At 37.5% G+C, this 25598-nt stretch overlaps 1 long non-coding RNA gene across 1 annotated transcript in view; it reads right to left on the bottom strand.

Moving 5' to 3' along the window:
* LOC127490755 (uncharacterized) overlaps window positions 1-25598 on the bottom strand; it is a 303307-nt gene that overhangs the window by 6725 nt on the left and 270984 nt on the right. The window contains exon 3 of the long non-coding RNA XR_011389509.1: window positions 15096-15424. This is a non-coding gene — a long non-coding RNA (uncharacterized lncRNA). The remainder of the gene's footprint in view (window positions 1-15095; window positions 15425-25598) is intronic.

The following is a 25598-nucleotide window of genomic DNA, read 5'->3' as shown; positions in this document are numbered from 1 at the left end:
CTGGCTTCACCATTGCTCAGCCCTCGCTGCTGGATTTGTAGGGAGAATCATTAGATAAGAATTACTTTCTCGGTCTCTAGTTCTGCCTCTATCACTCTGCCTTTCAAACAAATAAATCCTAAAAAAAAAAAATAAACATGACTCATTTGGATTTAGGTAAAATTCTGGTGGCAAAATGTTGGGCTAATCCAGATTTCTTCATAAAAGCATATTTCCGAACAGTGGTCTGAATACTTTTAACAGTGTTAAGAAAACTGTCTTCCAGAGTAGGGCAAATATTGAATGAAGATTTAGTGATAACCCTACTTTTCTCAAAGATACCATATCTCTTAACATGACTGAAAAACTAATGACTCTATTGTATCTCTTAAAGATTTTCTTACTTGGTAATTCATTTATTTGAAAGTCAAAGTGACACAGAGAGAGGGAGAGACAGAGAGTGAGATCTTCCATCTACTGGTTCACTCCCCAGATGACCACAATTGCTATGGCTGGAACAGGCTAAAAGTCAGAAGAAAAGAGTTCCATATAAGGATTCAAATACTAGGGCCACAGTTCACTGCTTTCCTAAGCTCATTAAGAGGAAGATGGATTGGATACAGAGCAGCCAAGACTCACTGGAACTCCAAGATAGGATGCCAGTATTGCAAGCAGTAGCTAAGCCTGCTGCTCTACAATACCAGCCTCTGATGACATTACTCTTACCTTTAAATTAGGAATACCTTTAACATCAGAGCAATGCCAATGACATAATAGACGATTACGTGAATATACAACTCATTGTTTACAATATGTGATTTAAGAAGAGGTATCTTAGTCTTTACAGAAATCCTTTTAGTCAATGAAAAAATTTGCCCTATATTTCAAAGGAGTTTAAATTTTCTGTCCTGTATAAGAAAAATATTTTTAAAAATTCAATATTTTGCTCAAAATCTTGGTGAACATTCTGCTAAACCTTGTGGATGACATTCTCACACTTCTGTGATCTCAGTTCATGAAAGTAAAAGGCAGAGTAGAATGCTTTATCAGCTAATCCTCACATTTTACTTTCACACCCAAGGGAGACATTCTCATTTTAGCTGACAGCTGTAAATTCTTATAATCACCATGTGATATCCAGTACTTTCAGGTTGCTGGCCACTTTATCAGCTATATTGACATTTGATAGCCAGGATCTACCTGAGAGGACTTTTCAGGGAGATTGGTACTTTTTTCCAATTGATTCGGAGCAACACTCTGGTAGGACACTCATATTCTGCAAAGCAAGCAGACTGAGCCCTGTCAAGAAGAATTTCTTTGCAATCAATTACACTTGTCAACAAGGACATTTGACTATGACCCATTCATGGTAAACAATGCACATCAGTTTCACAGAAACATCGTGTTAAACAGGGTCCACATATAAATCACTTCTCTATAAACTCTTAATTTTCTTTCACGAATTCTATAATACTAAATCAGACCTTTCTCCTTGCATTTAATAATAATTTGTGTTCATAGACATCTAAGTAGAAACAGAAAACCTGTATAAATCAACTATTAAATTTCCTTTCAGCAGGTATTCTCGGACTTACTTCATGCTATGCACATTTAGGTATTTTTGTAGATGAAGTGTGAGGAAGAGACACAAACATAATTATTACCCTTAAGATGTTAACATCATGGGTGAGTATTTGGTGAAGTGGTTAAGTCACAATTAAGGATGCTTACATCCTGTTTCAAGTGCCTGATTCAAGTCCTGGCTTCTCTGCTTCAAATTCAACTACTTGCTAATGCATACCCTGGTTGGCTGTAGGTAATGGCTGAAATATCTGGGTTCTTGTCAAGCATCTGAGAGATCAACATTGAATTTTGTATCCTGGTTTCAGCCTGGCCCAGCCCTTGTTGTTACGAGTGTCTGGGGAATGAGCTAACAGATGGAAGATCTTTTTCTGCTTCCTTATTTATCTCTTTCTGCCTTTCAAATAAAATCAAAATAAAAATATTTTAAAATGCTAACATGAGTTGAAATATTTTCTCACAGTCTGTCATTTGTCTGCTTTTCCAACTAACAAGGTTTTTCATAAAGCCAAACTTTGTAATTTTCCTATGATCTAGTATATCAATTTAAATTGCATGGTCATATTTATAAAGTCAAATCTAATATTTTTTGTTTATTAGTAAGTCCTGAAGTTTTTCTTCTAAATTTTTCTTTTCTGAAAGTTGTACAGATTTATATTAACATTTAAGTTCAAAAATCATTATTGGCTAGTTACGTATAAAATATAAAGTTTAGGATTATGGATGATTATTTTTAAATATAAAGATCTCCCATTACTCCAATTTTGTTGAAAAATCTCATACTCCTATTTGATGACTTTTGTACCTTTGTTAAAAGAAAATTTTTTTAAGATTTTATTTATTTTTTGAGAGGTCAAGTTACAGACAGTGAGTGGGAGAGACAGAGAGAAAGGTCTTTCCCACATTGGTTCACTCTCCAGATGGCTGCAAGGGCCAGAGGTACGCCAATCCAAAGCCAGGAGCCAGGAGCTTCATTCAGGTTTCCCATGCATGTGCAGGGGCCCAAGCACTTGGGCCATCTTCTACTGCTTTCCCAGGCCACAGCAGAGAGCTGGATTGGAAGAAGAGCAGCCAGGATTAGAAATGGCGACCATGTGGGATGCTGGTGCGGTAGGTGGAGGATTAATCCACTGTGCCATGGCACCAGCCCCGAGAACATGCTTTCTGAGTTCATATCTGAGTCCTATTCTGTTTGCTGATTGATACATCTACTATTTTTAAATACCACATTGTCTTGATTTGTATATAAAGTATTAAAGAAAATCTCAAAACAATAATTTCAAATTTATGATTATAAACTAAATGAAAAGTATGTAATTGAAAACATTAAGTAATATGAAAGGAGGAAGGAAGGAGGGTGGGATCAGGGGCAGGAGCGGGCTAAGAGTAGGAAGTATCACTGCACTCCTAAATCTGTATATATTAAACATATAAAATCGGCTCACCTGTGTAAATAACAAATTATTTCAAAAAAGGAAAAAAGGAAATAAATTGTAGTAAATTACTGTAAAAGATTCTAATAAAAGACATGGATATCCATTCCAATGAAAAAATGAACAGGTGATAAATAAGCACATGAAAAGGTAAGTATCATGAATTATTGAAATGCTAGCTATATCCAAATGAAACCCACAAATGTCAGAATTGCTAAAATTTAAAAAATAACATTGATAATTTTGGTGATGACGAGAATAGATAGAAACTTTATTACTCATTCATTAATAGTGAGGAGAATCCTTAGTAGTTTCTTAAAAATCTAAAAATGATCTAACGGTACAACCCAGTGGTTGTACTCTTGGACATTTTCCCCAGAGAAATGAGATCTTATATTCACACAATATTTGTAGGTAGTTATTCATATTGGTTTTACTGGTAACATCCACAGCTAGAAATGACTCATATTTCCTTCAACAGTGAATGCTTGAACAAATGGTGCTATACTGATAAAAATGGACTAATTCTCAGCAGTCAAAAAGCACTAATTACTGAGATGCACAACAATTTGGAGGAATATAAAAAGGCAACTTTGAAAAGATATTATGTGTAAATTCCTCTTATATAGCATTCTTGAAACAAAATTAAGGAGGTGATGAGAAGGATATTTTCACTCAAGTTTAAGGGTTGAGATTCTCTGAGTATGGATATAAATGGCATCACGAAGCCATGTCGTCTGGTTATTATCTTGGTGCCCTTGATTAAATAGCATTTATACATGAAGTTTTATTTCACAGAATGACACAAGTGCACACAAACACACAATCAGTACAAGTATAATTGTGGAAAGTTTCACATCCAAAATCAATTTTCTGGTTTTGATTATTAAAGTTAATAAAATGTTAAAATTGGGGAAAACCAGATAAATAATGCAAAGGAACTCACTGAAAATTTCTCTGTAAATTCCTATGAATTATTTAAAAAATATTTTTAAATATAAAGACCAGAATCTATGGATTAGTTCAAGAACAATCTAAATTAATCTGTTTAAACAATTCATAAAAGCAGATATTCTTTGGAGAGTTATGATTGATAAAGTATGTGAACCTTCCTGGGCTCCTGAAAATGTTGCATATTGTGATATTGGTGGTTGTTTTATTCATGTTTGCTAGTTAATATTTAAGATTAGTGGGGAGCCAAGATGGCGGAATAGTGAGGGTGCGCACCGATAGTCCGGGAAAATTTAGTTTAATAAAAGGGGAGTTACAGTAGCCGCAGAAAATAGAACCAAAAAATTGCAGGGGAAACCCTTCTGGATGGAGCAGGCGTGAATCTGAGGACCTGCTGGGAGAACAAGGTCACCCACCTCGCGGAAGCCAAGTCTCAGGACCCAGCCGCAGAAGCCCTAGGGTCTACGCGACAGTGCTCCAAGGGGAGTGCATGCCACACAGACAACAGCGGGGAGACTTGGGACGCTCAGGGCTCCACACATCAGCGCTGGAAGGGGAGGTGAGCTCAATAACCTGAGACATTGGTGGGGAAACGGGGGTCAGAATCTAGAGGGGGGCCGGAAAGTGCAGCAAACTCACTACCAGAAAGAAGGAAAAAAAAAAGCTTCAGGGTTTCTCTTCCCCCTAACCTTGCAAAGGTTACAAGGCGGCAAGGCTTGAAGAATTCCCAAGAGACAAAGAGCAGGCCTCCTCTTTGGATTTACATATCAATGGGGGAGAGTTAAGGAACTGAGTCACTACAATTCAGTAGCCTAGGCAACCCAGTGGGAGTCCAGAGGAGCCAAAGACTGGAAGCTAAATACCATCAATGCTGCACAGCCCTGCCCTGCGGTGTTACTTACCCCCTGAATAAATAAAATAAATAAATAAATAAAAAGAGAGAGATTTACCACGCAGAACCTAAGGGTGTCACCTTTGCACACCCTTAACCAGGAAGAACCAGGCAGAGCTCTCAGGCCACACCCATCTCAAGCCTCCAAGGCTCCTCCAACAGCAGGCAGTCCACTTAACACGGACACAGTATAAAAAAAAAAAAAAAAAAAAAAAAAAAAACGCACAGTGACGCAAGAAGAATTAACTATGCCGAGTAACAAACACAGAAATAGAGGGAGCAAGATCAACGATGACACTATGATGCCTCCAAATAAGCAAAACACCCCAAGCCAAGAGTATGAAGATGATGAGATAGAAGAAATGCAAGATACGGATTTCAAAAAATTTATGATAAGAACATTTAGAAGTTTTCAAAAGCAAATCCTTGAACTACAGAAATCCTTAATGGACAAGATTGAAAATCTCTCTCGTGAAAATGAAATTTTAAGGAAGAGTCAAAATGAAACTCAGAAACTAGTAGAACAGGAAAGTGTAATAGTCAAGAGAAATCAAAATGAAATGAAGAGCTCAATAGATCAAATGACAAACACATTAGAAAGCCTTAAAAACAGAATGGGTGAAGCAGAAGAGAGAATATTGGACTTAGAAGATAGAGCACAGGAAAACATACAGTCAAACCAAAGAAAAGAAGAGGAAATTAGAAACCTAAAAAATATTGTTGGGAATCTACAGGATACTATTAAAAAAACCAACATTCGAGTTCTAGGAGTTCCTGAAGGCATGGAGAGAGAGAAAGGATTGGAAGGCCTTTTTAGTGAGATACTAGCAGAGAACTTTCCAGGTTTGGAGAAGGACAGAGATATCCTAGTACAGGAAGCTCATAGAACCCCCAATAAACATGACCAAAAGAGATCCTCACCACGACATGTGGTAATTAAACTTACCACAGTGAAACATAAAGAAAAGATCCTAAAATGTGCAAGAGAGAAACGTCAGATTACTCTCAGAGGATCTCCAATCAGACTCACAGCTGACTTCTCATCAGAAACCCTACAAGCTAGGAGGGAATGGCGAGACATAGCACAGGTGCTAAGAGAGAAAAATTGCCAGCCCAGAATATTATATCCTGCCAAGCTCTCATTTGTGAATGAAGGTGAAATAAAGACCTTTCATAGCAAACAGAAATTGAAAGACTTTGTGGCCACTCGTCCGGCCCTGCAAAAGATACTTAAAGATGTGCTACACTCAGGAACACAGAAACACGGCCATCAATATGAAAGAAGGGAAAGGAAGAACACCTACCAGTAAAAGAGCATGGGAAGCTCAAAGCATATACTAGAAAATATTTCCGGGAAAATGGCAGGGCAAAGTCACTACGTATCAATAGTCACATTGAACATTAATGGTCTGAATTCTTCAGTTAAAAGACACCGTTTGGCTGACTGGCTCACAGAACACAACCCAACTATTTGTTGCCTACAAGAAACACATCTCTCTAACAAAGAGGCATGCAGACTGAAAGTGAAAGGTTGGAAAAAGATATTCCATGCCAACAGAAACCAAAAAAAAGCAGGTGTAGCCATATTAATATCAGACAAAATAAACTTTAATACAAAAACTGTTAAGAGAGACAAAGAGGGACACTATATAATGATTAAGGGTTCAATTCAACAGGAAGATGTAACTATTATAAATGTATATGCACCTAATTACAGGGCACCGGTCTCTTTAAAAGATATGTTAAGGGACTTAAAGGGAGATTTAGATTCCAATACAATAGTACTGGGGGACTTCAATACTCCACTCTCAGAAATAGACAGATCATCCGGACAGAAGATCAACAAGGAAACAGCAGATTTAATTGACACTATTGCTCAAATGGATCTAACAGATATCTACAGAACTTTCAACCCTACATCTACAGACTTCACATTCTTCTCAGCAGCGCATGGAACCTTCTCTAAGATTGATCACATACTAGGCCATAAAGCAAGTCTCAGCAAATTTAAAAGAATTAGAATCATACCATGCAGCTTCTCAGACCACAGCGGGATGAAGCTGGAAATTAGCAACTCAGGAAACCCCAGAAAGTATGCAAACACATGGAGACTGAACAACATGCTCCTGAATGAACACTGGGTCATTCAAGAAATCAAAAGAGAAATCAAAAACTTTCTGGAAGTAAATGAAGACAACAACACAACATATCAAAACTTATGGGATACAGCAAAAGCAGTATTGAGAGGCAAATTTATAGCAATAGGTGCCTATACCAAGAAATTGGAAAGGTACCAAATAAATGAGCTTTCAGCGCACCTCAAGGACCTAGAAAAACTGCAGCAAACCAAACCCAAATCTAGTAGGAGAAGAGAAATAATTAAAACCAGAGAAGAAATTAACAGGATTGAATCCAAAAAAACATTACAAAAAATCACCCAAGCGAGAAGCTGGTTTTTTGAAAAAATAAACAAAATTGACACCCCATTGGCCCAACTAACTAAAAAAAGAAGAGAAAAGACCCAAATCAATAAAATCAGAGATGAAAAAGGAAACGTAACAACAGACACCACAGAAATAAAAAGAATCATCAGAAATTACTACAAGGACCTGTATGCCAGCAAACAGGAAAACCTATCAGAAATGGATAGATTCCTGGACACATGCAACCTACCTAAATTGAACCAGGAAGACATCGAAAACCTAAATAGACCCATAACTGAAACAGAAATTGAAACAGTAATAAAGGCCCTCCCAACAAAGAAAAGCCCAGGACCAGATGGATTCACTGCTGAATTCTACCAGACATTTAAAGAAGAACTAATCCCATTTCTTCTCAAACTATTCAGAACAATCGAAGAAGAGGGAATCCTCCCAAATTCTTTCTATGAAGCCAGCATCACCTTAATCCGTAAGCCAGAGAAAGATGCAGCACTGAAAGAAAATTACAGACCAATATCCCTGATGAACATAGATGCAAAAATCCTCAATAAAATTCTGGCCAATAGAATACAACAACACATCAGGAAAATCATCCACCCAGACCAAGTGGGATTCATCCCTGGTATGCAGGGATGGTTCAACATTCGCAAATCAATCAATGTGATTCACCACATTAACACACTGCAGAAGAAAAACCATATGATTATCTCAATTGATGCAGAGAAAGCATTTGATAAAATTCAACACCCTTTCATGATGAAAACTCTAAGCAAATTGGGTATAGAAGGAACATTCCTCAATATAATCAAAGCAATTTATAAAAAACCCACAGCCAGCATCCTATTGAATGGGGAAAAGTTGGAAGCATTTCCACTGAAATCTGGCACCAGGCAGGGATGCCCACTCTCACCACTGCTATTTAACATAGTTCTGGAAGTTTTAGCCAGAGCCATCAGACAAGAAAAAGAAATCAAAGGAATACAAATCAAGAAGGAAGAACTCAAACTATCCCTCTTTGCAGACGATATGATTCTGTACTTAGAGGATCCAAAGAACTCTACTAAGAGACTATTGGAACTCATAGAGGAGTTTGGCAAAGTGGCAGGATATAAAATCAATGCACAAAAATCAACAGCCTTTGTATACACAAGTAATGCCATGACTGAGAAAGAACTGCTAAGATCAATCCCATTCACAATAGCTACAAAAACAATCAAATACCTTGGAATAAACTTAACCAAGGACGTTAAAGATCTCTACGATGAAAATTACAAAACCTTAAAGAAAGAAATAGAAGAGGATACCAAAAAATGGAAAAATCTTCCATGCTCATGGATTGGAAGAATCAACATCATCAAAATGTCCATTCTCCCAAAAGCAATTTATAGATTCAATGCAATCCCAATCAAGATACCAAAGACATTCTTCGCAGATCTAGAAAAAATGATGCTGAAATTCATATGGAGGCACAAGAGACCTCGAATAACTAAAGCAATCTTGTACAACAAAAACAAAGCCGGAGGCATCACAATACCAGACTTCAGGACATACTACAGGGCAGTTGTAATCAAAACAGCATGGTACTGGTACAGAAACAGATGGATAGACCAATGGAACAGAATTGAAACACCAGAAATCAATCCAAACATCTACAGCCAACTTATATTTGATCAAGGATCCAAAACTAATTCCTGGAGCAAGGACAGTCTATTCAATAAATGGTGCTGGGAAAACTGGATTTCCACGTGCAGAAGCATGAAGCAAGACCCCTACCTTACACCTTACACAAAAATCCACTCAACGTGGATTAAAGACCTAAATCTACGTCCTGACACCATTAAGTTATTAGAGAACATTGGAGAAACCCTTCAAGATATTGGCACAAGCAAAGAATTTCTGGAAAAGACCCGGGAGGCACAGACAGTCAAAGCCAAAATCAACTATTGGGATTGCATCAAATTGAGAAGTTTCTGTACTTCAAAAGAAACAGTCAGGAGAGTGAAGAGACAACCAACAGAATGGGAAAAAATATTTGCAAACTATGCAACAGATAAAGGGTTAATAACCAGAATCTACAAAGAGATCAAGAAACTCCACAAAAACAAAACCAACAACCCACTTAAGAGATGGGCCAAGGACTTCAATAGACATTTTTCAAAAGAGGAAATCCAAATGGCCAACAGGCACATGAAAAAATGTTCAAGGTCACTAGCAATCAGGGAAATGCAAATCAAAACCACAATGAGGTTTCACCTCACCCCGGTTAGAATGGCTCACATACAGAAATCTACCAACAACAGATGCTGGCGAGGATGTGGGGAAAAAGGGACACTAACCCACTGTTGGTGGGAATGCAAACTGGTCAAGCCACTATGGAAATCAGTCTGGAGATTCCTCAGAAACCTGAAGATAACCCTACCGTTCGACCCAGACATCCCACTCCTTGGAATTTACCCAAAGGAGTTTAAATTGATAAAGAAAAAAGCGGTCTGCACCCTAATGTTTATTGCAGCACAATTCACAATAGCCAAGACCTGGAACCAACCTAAATGCCCATCAATGGTAGACTGGATAAAGAAATTATGGGATATGTATTCTTTAGAATACTATACCGCAGTAAGAAACAATGAAATCCAGTCATTTGCAACAAAATGGAGGAATCTGGAACACATCATGCTGAGTGAAATAAGCCAGTCCCAAAGGGACAAATACCATATGTTCTCCCTGATTGGTGACAACTGACTGAACACCAAAAAGGAAACCTCCTGAAGTGAAATGGACACTATGAGAAATGGTGACTTGATCAGCATAGCCCTGACTGCTAATGGACAACTTAATACATTATCCCTCATAGTATTTTTTTTTTGTCTGTTCTACTTAATATGACTGGTTTAATTCTGTAATTATCACACAGTTATTCTTAAGTGTTGAAAATTAACTGAAATGTGATCCCTGTTAAACATAAAAGTGGGAATAAGAGAGGGAAGAGATGTATAATTTGGGGCATGCTCGGGCTGACTTGCCCCAATTGGTAGAGTTGGAAACATACCAGGGGATTCCAATTCAATCCCATCAAGGTGGCATGTACCAATGCCATCTCACTATTCCAAATGATCAATTTCAGTTCACAATTGATCATAATGAAAGGACTAAGAGTCAAAGGGAGCACATAAACAAGTCTAGTATCTGCTAATACTAACCGATAGAATAAATAAAGGGGAGAGTGATCCAACATGGGAAGTGAGATACTCAGCAGACTCATAGAATGGCGGATGTCCTAAATAGCACTCTGGCCTCAGAATCAGCCCTAAAGGCACTCGGATCTGGCTGAAAAGCCCATGAGAGTATTTCAGGCATGGAAAGCCAAGGCACTCTGGCAAAAAGATCTCTGTGAGTGAGATCCCAGTGGAAAGAACAGGTCTTCAAAGAGGGAGGTGCCTTTCTCTGAAGGGAGGAGAGAACCTCCACTTTGACTATGACCTTGTCTAAACAAGATTAGAGTCGGAGAACTCAAGGGGCTTCCATAGCCTTGGAAACTCATGACTGGTGCATAGGGAGATTATTGATGCCATAAACAGTAGTGTCAATTTGTAAAGTCAACAACAGGAGTCACTGTGCACTTACTCCTCATGTAGGATCTCTGTCCTTAATGTGCTGTACACTGAGGCTTAATGCTATAACGAGTATTCAAACAGTATATTTCACTTTGTGTTTCTATGGGGGTGCAAACTGTTGAAATCTTTACTTAATGCATACTAAACTGATCTTCTGTAAAAAAAAAAAAAAAAAAGAAATTATCAATTCCCAACTTGACTCTCACTGGGATTAAACATGACAATAGGTCTGATCTGATTTCATCATCATTTAAAAAAAATCATCTATTATTTTTCACTTTATGTTTCTGTGTGGGAACAAACTGTTGAAATCCTTACTTAAGGTATACTAAGCTGATCTTCTGTATTTTAAGATAATCGAAAATGAATCTTGATGTGAATGGAAGGGGAGAGGGAGTGGGAAAGGGGAGGGTTGTGGGTGGGAGGGACGGTATGGGGGGGAAAGCCATTGTAACCCATGAGTCGTACTTTGGAAATTTATATTCATTAAATAAAAGATAAAAAAAATATTTAAGATTAGTGTACTCCTTTTAGTTTTTTGTATGTGCTATTCTAACTATTAATCTAATTTAGATGATGCAAGTGAAGACTGGTATAAAAGTAAAGCAAAGACAGCAAGAAGTAGAGGTATTAGCAACGTAGCTAAACTAGCTGAGCAAAGGGGCAAAATGAATGAAAATCATAGGCAATGTTCATGGAAAGTTAAGATTTAGTCTATGCTGTAAAAAAAGAAATGTGGGGACTATATAGTAACAGACAGAGAAAGTTACATCAGGAAGACCTGGAAGCATGTGACCATGATCACAAAATCACTAGATGATGATAAGGAGGAAGAAGATCAAGATAATACTAGTGCCAGAAATGGTAGCTGGTACTCTTTGCTAATATTTGTTAAAATACTTAGCTTAATACTTAATATTTATAAGAAAACTTATGTATTCATGTGATCATCTCATTTAATCCTTAAAATTACCATATCATATGTAGACAATTTCACAGAATAGTCCATTCCCTACTAAAAGAGACGTCAACCTGATATTAACAGAATATGTAAACTTTTTTTTTTTTCTTGTGAAGGAGAGACCGGCAGAGAGAGAAAGAGAGGTGAGAGATACAAAATAGAGGAAGGAGAGAATGAGAGAGAGACAGAGGGGGAGAGAGAGAGACAGAGGGGAGAGAAAGAGAGAGAGAGAGACAGAGACAGAGAGAGAGAAACATGAACATGAACATTCCATCTTCTGGTTCCCCCTCCAAATGTCAAGAAGGACAGGTTGGACAAAGCTGAACCCACGAGCCAGGAACCCAGTATAGGTATAACACATGGTGTCAGGGACCCAAGCAGTTGAGTGATCACCTGCTACCTCCTCGGGGTATGCATTACCAGGAAGATAAAACTGGCAGTGGAGATTGGGCTCAAACCTCAGCATTCTAGTAAGAGATGCAGGTATTCCAACCTGTGTCTTCACTATCAGGCAAATGTCTTCCCTTTCTATCTGAATTTTGTGTCAGGGGGGTTTAGTTAACACTTCCACTAAAATGAAACAAAATGTGTGCAGAGAGGAGCTGAAATATAAACAGAGGAATAGGTGACAGAAGTAACTGGGAAGAGTAATACTGCTGCACATTCTAAAGGATAGTTCATTTTTACTAGCCCTCTCTTGTAGAACGCTACCAGAAAGATTTGACTCATGGATAGGTTTTATCAGCCGTTATGTATATAGGATGATCCTGTATACTAGTGGTTGCCTGTCTATTAGTCATAGAAGCATTTATTGGAATTTTTAAATAAGTAAAATTTATGGAACTTTGTATCTGAAAGGAAGATCAAACCAAAGCATGTCTTAGGATTAGGGAATGCATGGCATATAATATTATTTAAATCCTAATTTTTCAATTATTTTAAAATCATGGAGAATTAAGATCATATTTTATTTATCTCCATTTGAGTTTATAAAAATCATACTGTCAGCATTGATAAGCCAATGAGAGCACATTAAGGTATTTATAGGAAAAAGTATAGTCACATTGCAAATGAATGTGAACATGGGAAGGGAAATAATTATAGTCCATGTTTCTTCCTCTTTTGTTTTTCTTTTTAATTTGAGAAGCATAGAGACAGACAGACATCTGCTGGTTCATTCCCCAAATGCCCACAAATGCCACAAGTGACCAAGACAAAACCAGAGCCAGGGATTAAACTCATGACTCCTACATGGGTGTAAAGAATCCAATCAGTTGAGCCATAACCACTACTTGCCAGAGTCTGCATTAGCCAGAAGCTGGAGTCTAAAGCCAGATGTGGGTATTGAACTAAGGCACTCAGAAACAGGATGTGGACTTTTGAGCTGACATCTTCAATGTCAGGCTAAACAATTGCTTCTTTAGGCAGTTTTTCAAACAAGCTGCCCCATATGAGAAGGAAAGGCTAAGCTTAAAATATAGCTGAATTTAAACAAATATTAATGCAAGAACTCCTACGACACATAGCTAGGATCATTTGATAGTACCCCATAAATCTCCAACACTGTCTTTAATTTTTCTAATTTCTTTTTTTTTTTTTTGGTCTGATTGAAAAATTTACAGATTTATTTTCTAGCTCAGCTATTTTTCCTTCTGCCTCACCTACCAACTCCGCTGTTAAGGCTTTCGACCACATTTTTTATTTACCCTATTGAATTCTTCATTTCTAATATTTCATTTCAATTTCTATTTTTTATTTATTTATTTTTTGACAGGTAGAGTGGACAGTGAGAAAGAGAGACAGAGAGAAAGGTCTTCCTTTTCTGTTGGTTCACCTCCCAATGGCTGCTGTGGCCGGCAAGCTGAGGCCGGTGCACCGTGCTGATCTGCCGAAGCCAGGAGCCAGGTACTTATCCTGGTCTCCCATGGGGTCCAGGGTCCAAGCACTTGGGCCATCCTCCACTGCCTTCCCAGGCCACAGCAGAGAACTGGCCTGGAAGAGGAGCAACCAGGACAGAATCCAGCGCCCCGACGGGGACTAGAACCCCAGGGTGCCAGCGCCGCAGGAGGAGGATTAGCCTATTGAGCTGCGGCCTCGGCCTCAATTTCTCTTTAAAATCTCAATTTCATAGGAAAAATATCCATTCATGTTATACATAGATTTATTTAATTTGTGGATTTGCTTCTCATTGCTTCTGAGTATTCCTTTGATTAATCTTTTGAATTCTATTTCAGACATATTATCAACCTTTTCATCTTCACATTTTAACATAGAGATGCTGTTTTGTTCATTTGGAGGGGTCATGTTATCCTCCTTATTCTTGTTTCTTGAATTTCTGTGTTTATTTTTAGGCATTTGTGGACATATTTGTAGTTTTTTTTTTTTTCCACTGATGCTTTTATCTTTGAAAAGGGTTTTGTTGCTTAGTGGACTGTCTGCCGTTTCAGTGAATACCCAGAGGTATATGCTGGATGTGGCCAGGGAGCTCTGTTCACTGCTGTAGGGTGGGGTGAGTATCCAGGGTGACACCCAAGTTGGACATGGTAGGTTGCCTCTTGTTAACAGAAGGGGGATATTGTCACCCCTGTTGGCCTAATCACACCCTCACCTCTCTTCCAATGTGATCAATGCCTGGGTGTTAACTCTGTGTGTGTGAAATACTCATCCATGCTTGCACATGAACTGTACAAAAATCTGCACAGTCCTCAGTGTGAGCACTGATCCCACTGCAGTGACCCACCCCGGGCTGTCAGGGCACTCCAAGCATGTGGAGCAGTACACAGTGTTTGCCCAGAGACTCAGCTACACCCTGTGCCCTCTCATGCAGTCACAGGATTCCCACAGTCTCAGCACTGAGGGCTCCCATAGTCATGGGGTGCAGAGAATCCATTCCGTCCCTCTAGCTTGCTCCGTCCATAGAGAGGTTGGGACATTCCTAGCACCAGCTGCGTCTGGATACCCCACTTGGGCATTTTGAGCTCTGTGATACGTTCAGAAGCTAGGTGCACCTCACAGTCATATGTAGGTGCCCAGCCCGCCATCAATCTTCTGAGCCCAATCCTAAAGTCAGTGGTGAACACAGTTTTTTCTCTCTGGTAAAATCCCTGGATGACACACATGCATAATACCTGCAGGCCATAACCCCACTCATTTCACATTCGTGCGGGCACATACAAGAGTCGCTGCAGCAGGTACTAATGTTAGAACGGCTCTTTTTCTCCGCCTGCTGCTGGGTGCACATACCTGAGATACTGGGGTTGCTCCGCTGACAAGATGGTAGCTGTTCCCCGCAATTTTTTTAAACTTAACTTCAGTTCACTTCTGACTTTGCAAAGTGATCAACAGAAGCAATAACTGTAGACATCCTGGCTAAATGGAGATGAAAGGGAATGGAAATTCCCCGGCAGCATGGCCACATTCTTCAGACATCCAGGGTGTGAGGTCAAGGTGTAGGGCAGGAAAATCCAAGGTGTGTGGAGCCAGCAGCAGTGGCAGAGGCAGCAGCACATCTACTTTTTTTGCTACTGTTTTCCCCTCGCCCAAAGCAGCATGTCCTTTCCTCATTCCAGCACCTTGAGGATAGATTAAGCAAACGTTATTGTAAAATAAAAGTTGAAGTAATATCATTGTCTGGTTTAGTTTGGAGATACAGGCAGATCAATGATCTGGCAGTGGTCTCCTGGGAAATTAACTGTGGAAACCTGAGTAAGGAATCCCAGGGCAGGATATTTTGAAAATATTAGGATAAAGCAAAGTCGTGCATCTTTTTATTTCATCTAAATATTCCTTTAAGGATTCAATCTGCCGTTATGCATTACAATCTTTCTAGACACAGATATTGAGAGTAGAATTTTCTTGAGCAAAAATTTTGGAGAAATACGTAGTAATATTATGAAAAAGATACATAAGAAAATGTTTCAGTTAACACTGTGCTGTAACTATGCATGGATGTCAACGCTTTATAAATTAAGGTATCAATTGACAACTATTTGACTATTCAACATACATTTTGGGCAGGCAGAATTTGGGTAAAGTACATTAATGATAGTATAAAAATATTTGAGCTTACAAATATATGTAAGCTCTGAATCAAAGTTACAAAATGAATAAGAATAAAATCAAAGATATTCTATGTTTAAAATATGTTCTTATTCTTAAAACAATAAAAACTCAGAAAATAAAGGATGATTTCAAGTAAAGCACACATTCCAATCAAGAATATATGACATTATATTTTGTGAAGGCTTTGTTGCTTTCCCTTTCTTTCTATACACAAGGATAGAGGTATGTTTATGATAATTGTTGTTGTTGTCAGCATTATTTTTTTTATTTAACACCAAAACCTTAAATGGTGCTCAGTACCTAAGGAACATCTAATAAATATTTGTGGAGTAAATTTCACAAAGAATTAGTTTTACAGGGCATACAATAACCTGCACTAATGAGTGTTAATTAATAACACCTTAATTAATCGGAAGTGATGTTTTGATATGTAAGAACACATGAGCATTCAGATAGAGTTTGTTAAATTGCATTTCCAAGTTACTATGTCTCAGATATTTAGAGCTTTGGGAATTATGTGTCCCTCTGTGAATTCTCAAACGATTTATTGCAGGGTTTAAACAACAATTTAGAACTCCTTTGAATGAAAGGTGAAATATTAAGTATCTTGCTTTACACAAGGGATCATCAGTCTGTGTAGGTCATAGCCAGGTTACAAAAACATTTATCACTTTTACAGCTGCTTGTTAACTACAGCATATGCCCACCGCACCTAGATAGTTTACACACACAAACACACACACACACACGAGCCTATTTTCTAAATTTAAAAGAATATGATTTACCCCAAAACTTTACTCTTTAAAGTTCTTGTTAATATATTTTAATGAATTGAATCCCTGAATAGATTTCAAAAAGTGTAATACCATTTGGCTGTTATCTCTTATTATCTTTTTATTTACCCTGGCTCAGCATGAGAATATAGTTCCATCTTTATGTCACTTACATGGGACATAAAGTGGTTGATTATCTAAATATTTAATACCAATTATATGACATATATAGGATGTTCTCCTCCCACCATATATCTTTGAGATAATTTTGTTCTTAACCTTTCATTACAGCAGCCCTCTTTGCTACCAGAAAAATCTCCTTTGTCCTCATTTCCTTTTTATTTATAGTAGCATCAAAGGAGAGGTTTTGGTTTTAGGTTTTTGGAGGAAAGGCAAAATCCTATAATTATAATCTAAAAAATTATTTTATTTATTTTTAAATATTTATTTACTCATTCATTCATTCATTTGTAAGATAGAGTGACAAGCAGAGAGGAAAAGACAGAAAGATTGATCTTCCATCTGGTGGTTCACTCGCCAAGTAGCCATAACATTTAGGACTGGCACATCAAAAGCTATGATATGAGGAAACATATGGTAGCAGGGATCCAAGTATTTGAACCGTCCTCATCTGACTTCCCAGGCACATTAATAGGAAGCTCAATTATGAGGAGCCAAGGCTTGAAATGGTGTTCTGACAAGGGGTGCATGAATCAAAGCAGTGCCTTAACCCATTATACCATTATGCGTGCCACTATATATTGTTTTGAAGTGAAAAAAGGATCATTTATTAAAAATCAACTCACACATATAATAAGTTGGTGAAGTAAAAAAAATGAAAAAATATAACTTCAGTGATATTGACATAAGTTCAAGGCTACCTCTAAAAACCAAATGGTATTGAAGAGCAGAAAAAATACCAGCTCAGCTATAATACCAAACCCTTTTTTAACTAAAAAGTTATTTAAAATAAATTGTCACATGAATATATACTCAGTGACAATAGTATGAGCTGTTATATATGTTTTCATAATTTTCTTCACCACAACATTTGATTTCTAATTTTAAATTACAAAGGCAAAAACTCTATCTTTGTACAGTTGTTAAACTTGGAAAATTATGCAACTTACAAAACTCTCTAGTTGTTAAACTTGTACCATATACTCATTTACAAAATTCTGAGAAAACAATCTGACATCAACATTAACACCTAGTATTTAATCACTTTTAAATGTTAATTTGAATAATTTTAACAATTTAAATAATTTTAATAATGTGGGACACCCTCTTGTGACAATTACATCTTTGTGGGACCTCACTGTGAAGTTCCTTCTTCAACCTGCGTGAATTAATAGTATCTGCAGATTTTATTCCATCACATTCTCTTATTTATTTTTATTTCACAAACATATATTCCTCCTTTGGCTACAAAATATACTCATTGAAGTTTGGTAATCATTTGTAGTTTTTCTTTTGTTATCATTATCACCACTACTAGAAATTTGGGTTTGGTTTTGTTTGCTCACAACACAGGTCTGAAACATCTGTGCCTTTGCACATGAGGTTACCTGGACCTGGAGTGAGAGTCCATTTGTATTTGCTCACTAGAATCCCTGAGCTCCCTTTTTATAGTCAGCCTTCTCCAGAAAGTTTTTTCTGATAATTACTCCCTTGCGCTGCTGTTCCATTCACCTGTATCATTTCCTATTTCTGCAAAGAAGCAACCACTTTCAAGATACTACTGTGACCTGATAATTATAGTCATACAAACCAAAAGCTCCTGGGTTAAAGATCATTTTATACATATTACTACAATGGATAAAAGCAGATGCGTGAAGTAAAAAAAAGTAATTTCTAATCTTTTCTCTATGTAATGTATGAGGGAGAGTTTCCAAAATAATGAACCCTTATCTCATCACATAGACAATGAATGCAAGAAAATATATTTCACGAGATTTGACAATTAAAATTGCCTATCACATTTCTGCTTCCTAGAAGTGTTTGGCAAATTCTCCTCCTTCACTGTCAGTACTTTCTCCACTTATATTACCATCAGAATGAGGTGCCCTCTGTTAGACACCCTCTGATTACACTCAAGGAAACCACCATTACCACCTTGTGCAAAAAAAAAAAAAAAAAAAAAAGCAATATGCATTCCTGGTCAAAATGTTATAACTTATGGAAGAAGGTGGTACAACCACCTACTGTTTTCAGAAAACTTTCTAAAATTTTCTAGCAGTTTAGGCCTCAGTGTAATGACATAAAAATAATATGGCAGGTTGCACTTTCAGAGAATATAGAAACATAAGTAATACCAGGGCAAAAATGAAGAATAAACAGGATGTTAAAGTAGAGTTGTTCAAAAATATTTACATAAATTTAAAGTATCACATCAAGGATCTTGCTTTTAAATCTCTGGGCTATAGCAGGATAAGTGATAGTCTTTCTGTATATGAGGGAATATTATAAGAATTACAAAGGGGATTTTCTTGAAATCCCAACATGTGATGAGACTTCTTTTTAAGTTTTTAAAATCAATAGAAATGGATTTCATACAGCTCTGGAGGTTGAGGATCAAAGATCAGAGTGGTAGTATGGTCAGGCTCTGGTGAGGGGCCTCCTCCCAGATTGTACACTATGAAGTTTTCCTTCTTTCCTGGAGTGGAAGAGGAGGGCAAGAAAGCTATCTGAGGTTGCTTTATTAAGGGCAGTAATAAATGATAATAATCCTGGAGGGCTGCACTCTCACCACTTCATGACCTCCTGAAGATATTATCTCCTATACCATCATATGGTGTGGAGCAAAATTTTAGCATAAATTTCCAAGTGGGACTACGGTTTGGTTTGAATTTAGTATCTTTTTTGCACTCTCAAAGGGTTTGTGTTTGCATTATATTCTTATTTCACTGTATTGTCAAATGCTCATCTATTTCCTTTCTAGATATTTGTTTTATATTTATTTTTAATTGACAAAGAACTGCGTCTACTTATGGGACAAAATGTGATGCTTTGATCTATGTTGATAAAGATCCCATTGAGCTCTTTAATAAATTCATGATATCATATCACCAACTTTTTGTGTTTAAGGATAAACTGTTGAAATATGTTATTTTAACAATTTTGAAATATTATTCTAAGTGAAATAACTCAGGAACATAAAGACAAAAGCCATGTCATCTCACTTATACATGGAACATGGAACCTAAAAAATACGTCTCCTAATACAAAGAGTAGAAAGATGGTAACAACAGGTTGGAGGCAGTAGCAGGCAGGGGTAGACAGGAAAAGAGAAGATGATGAAAGAGTACAAAATTTCACCTGGACTGGAGGAATACGTTTCAGTGATTATTGTACAGTAAGCTGACAACAGTTAATGATGTATTTGTATACTTCAACATTGGTAGGTCATTTATTAAAAAGATTTATTTTATTTGAAAGACAGAGTTAGAGAGAGAGGTACAAACAGAGAGGTCTTCCATCTGCTGGTTCACTCCCTATCTGGCCGCAATGGCAGGAGTTGCACTGATCTGAAGCCAGGAGCCAGGAGTTTCTTCTGGGTCTCCCATGTGGGTGCAGGGGCCCAAAGACTTGGGCCATCTTCTACTTTCCCAGGCCACAGCAGAGAGCTGGATTGGAAGTGGAGCAGCCAGGACTAGAACTGGAACCCACATGGGATGCCAGCTTTAACCCACTGTGCCACAGTGCCAGCCCCCATGCAGGTCATTTTTTTAATGTTTAGTGTTCACATTATATAATAAGCTTTTAATTGATATCACAAAATCTCAATATTTATAATTCCAGTCAAGAAGCTGTACTTATTTATATAGGAGAACTTAAACTAAGTTTCTCCAAAGTGAAATAAGAATCAAATGCTAATTCCATAGTGGTGTTATATTGAGTGAACAACAGATATTTAAGTTCTTTATGAACTTAAGGTTACTTAATGATAGAAAGCAGTTACATCATTAGGATGTCATCTTAGATTAAGGCTAAAATATATCTTGTTAACTCTTTGGGAAACTTGATCAAAGTCTCCTTTTCAGGCTGAAAGCTGTCTCATTTTGTATTTAATGTTGCATCCCTTCTGTTTAATAAGTATAGACATAAGATATAGTTTTTCATAATTATTTTCATCAAGTCATATCACAATCCTTATTCATCTATTTAGAAAAATAATAGCATATTTAAAAAACTATTTGAGAGTCAGAGAGGCAGGAGGAGAGAGATGTAGAGAGGAGAGGAGAGACTGTAAAGGATGGAGAGAGAGCAAACAAGTAAGACTGAGCAAGCTTCCCATCCACTAGTTCTCTCCCCAAAAGCCTGTGGTGGCTGCCTGACCTAGGCTTGGCCAAGGCATTAGCCAGGAGCTGGGACCTTAATCCAGGTCTCCAAGGTGAGTAGCAGGAATCTAGTTATTTGAGTCATCATCACTGTCTCTTCTTCAATGGCAGGAAACTGGAGTCAGGAATCAGAGCAGGGATTCTAACCCAGGTATTCCAATGTGAGATGATGTAGCTGGGACCTTAATCCAGGTCTCCAAAGTGAGTAGCGGGAATCTAGTTATTTGAGTCATCATCACTGTCTCTTCATTGGCAGGAAACTGGAGTCAGGGATCAGAGCAGGGATTCTAACCCAGGTATTCCAATGTGAGATGATGTAGCCACCCTAACCCCAAGCCTAAACCCACATTCCTGGATGGCACATTTTTTTTTTCTTAGAAATAGAAAATAAACAAAAATAGGATATCTCATGTGTGTTGAGCTTTTGTCTTTTGAGATGGGATTATGTGTGGACTTTATCTCTAATCACTTCTGCCTCAGCAGACTTTAGAGTATCTAGAGCACTCATCCCTTCTCTAAATGGTGTCAAGGTTTGCAAAGTCTCTTTTCTTCTACTATAAAAAAGTGAGTCATCCAGTAGGTGAGGGAAAATCTCTTAAGAACAAGTGAATCTTGCAAGTGAAATCACGGTTATAAAATGTGAATTTTGTACATCATTTACATAAAATAAAAAGGAAAATGAAAATACCTTCTAGCAGGTCTTTCATTCTCTATATTTTATGAGTAATGCCTCACTTCTTTTTTTGAAAAAAATTATACCCACAGCTTACAATACTAATTAAATGTACTAATTATTTTGCATTAGACTACTAAATGCATGTTTCATATTAAAAATAATTCATGGCAATTTTATAGAATGGTAATTGCAGTTTATTTTATGAATAAATCAAGCATCTACATTCTGGTGCATTTTTTTAATCATAACTTATAATTTTTAAACACCACTTCATTATATTTCAAATACATGTAATTTTATTCTCCAATTCATTAACATGTCTAGGGAGCTTTAGAGATAAAATTCCATCATGGTGAAATGCAATAATTCTACCCTGTTTTGTTGTTGTAGACTTATCTTATAATGAATCTTTTATTTCTTATCAAATTTTCAGTCAGCAGTATTAGAGTAAAATTTGAATTGATGCCCAGTTGCTCAGTTGTTCTGATTCATTAGAGGAAAAGAAAAATTAATAAAGTTTTGAACTCAATGGAGAAAAAAGGGAAGAGTTTATGTCATCCCTTGCATCCCTATCCAGTGATTGGGAACGTAATTCAATTCTCTTCCCGCTGTACCTCCTTCTCATTCCTCTAAGGTCATCTTCTATTCGCCCCCTCCCCTGCTTTACCACTTCCCCCTCCCTTCTCTCTTTTGGCAGGATATTGAACATTAAGTTTTAATGAGTATTTTAAGGATGTAGAAGGCCTTGGGGTAAAGGACAATATTTGAGATTCAGGAGTAACATATCTTGAAAATAGCTAATGGGGAATTAAGAAAAAATAATGGCATCTCTGTTTCAACTTCCTTTGTCTCAACCTTTTTGGACTCATTCAGCTCACTATGGGAATGCATATTATACTTATATTTGGTTTTGAAAATGGATGTTGCTAGGATAGAGAACATAGGATTCATCTGCAATGTAATTTGATTCATGGTGGAGAGTTCAACACAATCACATTATTGAGTTCATTCAGCATTGGCCACGTGCCCATGGTAGAAATAACTTGGTTAAAAGGAACATTTCTTTGTAATGATGTTTGCCACAAATGGATTTAAGGGAGGGAAGTGCACTCTTAATTATTTATGTGCTTGTTCAATATTTGGTTGTTCTTTATTTCCTGTATGACAGCAATCATACATCTAAATTACGCTAAGCTAAATGAAGTGCTTAAGGAGCTTGGTATTTGTTTATAGTTTTGTTGAAGATGATGATAATGGATATGCTGATGTTGATGACCATGATAATTATGATAATGATGTAAAGAAAAATAAATGACTAGCTTAAACACAAGGTGTGGGGAATTGATTCTTCTCAATGACCAGTGCTTAAGTAAAAAACACAGCAACCCTATACACTTCTATTTCAAAATCCAGACTCTGATGTGTAAACTGCTTGCTGGTTAGAGCTCGTGGCACTCTGTCAATCATAATAGTGATTTCACAAAATGTTGATTTTATTTATCTCACTTGATGTATCAATTTCCTAAGGCTTATTGGACAAAATGCTACAAACTGTGTGGCTTCATGTAACAGGAATTTATCCTCTTATGGTTCAGGAGACTTGGCTCAGCCAGCTGAGACAAAGTGCCATGGACTAGAGGCGAGAAGTCTGAGTCTCAGGTGTCACCATGACCAGTTTCTAATGAGGGCCTGCTCCTGGGTTGCTGACTATCCCCTTTCTGACTTGTCCTCACAATGAGGTAACAGAGCAACAGGATCGCTGGGTTGCCTTTGAAAGCACAAACCCCATTCTTGAAGGCTTCAACCTCATGACTGAAATACCTGCCAGATAGCCCACCTCCTGCAACCATAATATTGGGGGATGAGGACTTCCAAAGATTTGTGGAGGGACACAGCACAGAGACCTCAATCAATATATGGTCATTGCTGGTATTTTCTAGGAAGTCTGAGGGAAAATCTTTTCCATATCTCTTAGCTTCTGAGGGTTGCAGCAAACACTTGGTATTCCTTGAACTGTGTGCTCATTACTATCATATTTTCCTGCATCATTACATGGCATTCCCCTCCATGTGTCACTCCATGCATTCAGTTAGATGCAGTTAGTTATGGATACCAATTATTAGATTGGATTTAGTGCTCTCTCTAATCTGGCATGACTTCAGCTCAACTAGGTGTACCTGTCAAGACCGGATTTACAAATAAGCTCATATTCTGAGGTCCCTGAAGGACATGAATTTATGGGAGACACTCTTCAACCTATTAAAGTTGTTTTTTTGATCGTCATATCCTTTAGCTCTCTCCTTTGGGTAATCAATACTTAAAGATTTCTAAAAGATAATTAATTACAGGTACTTGTTCTAATGTAGAACACATGCCTTGTAATTTCATAGTAATATATGAAAAAGAATGAATGATATTTATTGTTTTATTATTATTGTTACTCTATTTTTCTTTCATTATTCTGATTATTTTCTCATAATTATTATTATTGTTCTATTTTTATTTTTATAGACACATTATTTTTCCTTTTGGTAGAAGCAAATTGTATTAAGCTTTAAGTCATAAGCTTACTAAGTTACATTTATATTTCTAGTTACTTTCAAATATCAATATAAATTAGATACAGTTTATTGCTTTCAATTTTACTACAATAGTAGCATTTTCTGTATCTACTTGTATAAACACTACTTATCTTACATACCCAACAGTTTTGGTTGACTGTTTTGCAAAATAAGGAAATTCACAGCTCCATGCCTACTAATAAGTGATATCAGGAGTGGTTTTTAACATTACAACTTTAAAAACTGCTGGAATATGGGTGCCGGTTCATGTCCCGGCTGCTCCACATCTGATCCAACTCCCTGCTAATGGCCTGAGAAAAGCAGTGGAAGATGGCCCAAGGGTTTGAGCCGCTGCCACCCGTGTGGGAGACTCAGGTGATGCTCCTGGCTCCTGGCTTTGGCCTGATCTGGCCCTGGAAGTTGCGGCCCCTTGGGGAGTAAAACCAGCAGATAAAAGATCAATCTCTCCTTTCTGGCTCTCCCTCTCTGTGATTCTGACTTTCAAATAAATGCACAAAAAAATCTTTGAAATAACTGCTAGATGAGAGACGAAGAAGGAGGATCCAGACATCTGTCTCTAAGATGTAAGGAGCCTTCCTTCAGTGTCCATTCATGCTGTTATTTCTCCCATTAATAACAATTGCTAGAATATTCTAAGGTCTGGATTTCAAATTATTGGTAAGACATATAAGATCAACAAATGCACACAACATGTTATTTGTAAGAACAATTAGTTTGGATTTCATGAGTGCTCAATGTATGCATTGTGTGTAGGACAGATTCTTTATGAAGGCTTTTAGAATCCAAAATAATGGGAAGAATCCTTAGAGGTCCACCAATCAAATCTACCAGAGCAGGATTCTTCTCAGTGTCACAGATATAGTCAGTTGGTTTATTGAACTGAAGGATGAAGGTCACTCTCTACTTCACCAGAAAAGCCCTTTGAATTTTAGGAAAGTCCCACTGCCAGTAACTTGTTCTTAGCCTCCTTCCTGGAAATACTCACTATCCCCTCAATGCCGCCCTTGGACATGAGACAGGTACCTGGGGTTCAAACAGGAGAGGATAAAACTAAATTCAAGCTTAGACTACTCATAGATGTGTCAGGATGGAAGAAGCATCTCAGGGGCATTATGAAGTTTCTGCCTTTAGGTAGATGTTAATGGATATTAAGTTGATAAAGGTGGGCTCCACTCCTGGAAGTGGCTTAGAAGACTAGGGTATGCATGTTCTGATTTCAAACCCATCTTTTTCCTGAGGCTGTAGATGGGAACTACTCCAGGGCAAGGGGAAGGGAGCACTGCTGGGATTCAGAATCATCATGTTACAGGGTA

This window comes from Oryctolagus cuniculus, chromosome 6, assembly GCF_964237555.1.
Source record: "Oryctolagus cuniculus chromosome 6, mOryCun1.1, whole genome shotgun sequence".
Lineage (NCBI taxonomy): Eukaryota > Metazoa > Chordata > Mammalia > Lagomorpha > Leporidae > Oryctolagus > Oryctolagus cuniculus.
Note: the sequence above shows the minus strand (reverse complement) of the source record. Positions and strands in the feature narration are given on the sequence as shown.